The following is a 2,681-nucleotide window of genomic DNA, read 5'->3' as shown; positions in this document are numbered from 1 at the left end:
GTGTACTAACTTTTAGGAGGTCAATGTGAAGTTTTTAATATGTAATCATATATATGATATGTAATGAAACCCTTGGACTGTGCACATGCTCCTTAGCTCAGCAATTCATAAAATAAGAAAGAATCTATAAATGTTGACATATAGTTATGTTTATAGCATCAAAAATAAGAAAGCTTTAACTGTTCAGCAGTTGGGACTGTCTGAATAAACTATAGCACATCCTTGAATTAGATTATATTTAGTAGTATAATTGGACAATTATACTTATTAAATGGAAAAATAATCATGTACTCTAACTCTTATAACAGATTATGTTTTAGGAAGTTTCAAAAAGGATAATTACTTGGCATTTGGGAGATTTTGCTGTCTTCCTTTTTTGAGATTACACATTAGTTATTTTTGAGATCTACACATTTTTCTAAACCCAGCATTAAGCAACGTTAAGACATCTATCACTATACCACCCAGTGAAAACTTACATTTTCTTAGTTTAAGAGGCTTTTCATCGTCTTTAATTCAATACGAGGTCTTTTTTACTGTCTGAATATGTCAATATCCACTGTACTCATCCTGCCTATGGAGAAGAACTCAAGCTACTCCTTAGATGAAGTTACCATCAAAGCCTGGCTTTGGTGTTTGGGAGAAGATGTCAAATATCAGTGGATGCCAAGAACTCACAAAAAGATGAAAGCCTATGTTTAAACACAAACATCTCTAAATTGGTGAAGTTTCCTGACTCCTTTCATTTCTTTTGATAAAGATCCTACCCTTTGAATACAAAGTTGCTATGAGTTGGGCAGAGGGATAGGAAGAGAACTTGGGAAGACTAGGAAATATTATCTTGTGGGAAGTAATTTTTAAAATAATTATTTTATTTAGCTTAATTAATTAATTAATTAATTAATTTGTTTACTTTTAGTTTGACCCAAGAGGGATATATATAGAGAGAAAGTGAGAAAGCAAACCAATAGGTCCAGGACTTGAACCGCAGTCAGCCATGTGGGAGTCCAGTGCCCTTAACCATCACACCACCTGCTGGCCCTGGGAAGTAATTTTTTGAGATGTATATATGTTATGTTCAAAAAATACATACATTTGAGATTGGCTTGTGGTATCTTTGTCCGCCATTTAGGGCCTCCTTAGCAACAAGTGTAGACTAACTTCTTCTAGCCTTCATTACCTTGGCAACCACAGTCAACACCTATTAAGTGGGAGACCTAGTGTGGGTGGTGGTATATACTATCTAAAGAAGGCTGGAAGAGTCCTCTTTAAGTGACAGAGTTTTGAATATTTTCCTGTGCATTTAAAAATTTTCCTATAATAGGTAGTATTTGTGTAAATGGACATAATAATAAAAGTAATAAAAAGATATTTGGAATTAAAAAAAATTCAGTCCAAAGGAACAAACTTGATATCAAATTTAATACCTTTTGATTTGTGGGGAGGGAGATAATCAAGACCCTTCTTCCACCTACAAATTAGTGTTTAAGCAATTATCTTTTACATCTATGGATAGACAGTTTTTGAATGTGAAAGGCAGAACTGTCTATAGTCCTAAAAAAATCTTGAATCTTCAGGAACGACAGTGCACAATTATAGGAATCACTACTTGTATGTCTTCTGTGAATGATACTCCCGTTGAAGTTGGGAAAGGTGTAGTGGTTGTGCATCCTTTCTATATTTATTTACTTTAATCTATTTATTTATGTTCTTGAGAATAAGAATCAGCTTGGAGATTGCTTCATAATTTAATAAATTAAGTCCAGTTTTCCAAGGGATGTCCTTTGATATTTTACCTACTGTCCAAATAAAACAATTTATTTATATAAAACACTTTTAAATTCTTGAAAAAGGTCAGGGACATTTATTTGATTTTTGTATGAACCAAGACTGCTAGTACTAAACTAGAAAAGGTTCATTAACATGAATTGATTTAAAATCAAAGTGAATGATACGTGTGGTTGGCTCTAGTGTCTTGCAGATCCTAGGTTAAATGCTTTAAATTGTAATTTTAGTCTGTAGATTATGTAACTGACATAACTTTGAGCATAGCAAAATTAAAGTACTCTTGTACCTACAAAGTTTTGAGAGTAAAAATGTGTATGACTTCCTTGAAAATTAAACAAAACAAAACAAAACAAAATCCCTAAGGCCTATTCCAAGTTGAGACTCACTGCTTGTAATTTCTTGGGTCCCTTGCTGGTATGAACCTGCTAACACACAAAGAAAGCTAACACACACTGTGGAAGGAGCCTTGGAGTGAAAGAAACCATGGAGTATAGCCTGAGTTCTATCACAAGTTAGTGGTAACCGAAGCACTTGACTTCTCCACTTTATTTAATGATCTATAAAGTGAGAAAGATAATATCTTCTTGTATGAGATTATTATGACAATTGTAACAAATTACTCCAAAGCTAATGGTTTAAAAACACGAATTTATTATCTTACAGTTTTGTAGGTCAGAAATCTGACATGGGTTGAATAGAACTAAAACCAAGATACTAATAGAGCTGTGTTCCTTTCTGGTAACTCTAGGAGAGAATACATTCCTTGTCTTTTCCAGATTCTAGAGCCTGCACACATTCATTAACTTTGAGGTCTTAGTTCTCCAGCTTTGAAGCTACCAATGTAGCATTTTATGAATTGCTTTTACTGTTACGTCTCCTTTTCTGACTCTCAC

General features: G+C 33.5%; 1 long non-coding RNA gene across 1 annotated transcript in view; it reads right to left on the bottom strand.

The window, feature by feature from the left end:
• The window catches only part of LOC106734349 (uncharacterized), a 70,548-nt gene extending 69,407 nt beyond the window's left edge, over positions 1-1,141 (bottom strand). The window contains exon 1 of the long non-coding RNA XR_001370000.1: positions 1,094-1,141. This is a non-coding gene — a long non-coding RNA (uncharacterized LOC106734349). The remainder of the gene's footprint in view (positions 1-1,093) is intronic.
• Positions 1,142-2,681: the final 1,540 nt, after the last annotated feature.

This window comes from Tupaia chinensis, unplaced genomic scaffold (genome assembly GCF_000334495.1).
Source record: "Tupaia chinensis unplaced genomic scaffold, TupChi_1.0 Scaffold000097_1, whole genome shotgun sequence".
Taxonomy (NCBI): Eukaryota; Metazoa; Chordata; class Mammalia; order Scandentia; family Tupaiidae; genus Tupaia; species Tupaia belangeri.
Note: the sequence above shows the minus strand (reverse complement) of the source record. Positions and strands in the feature narration are given on the sequence as shown.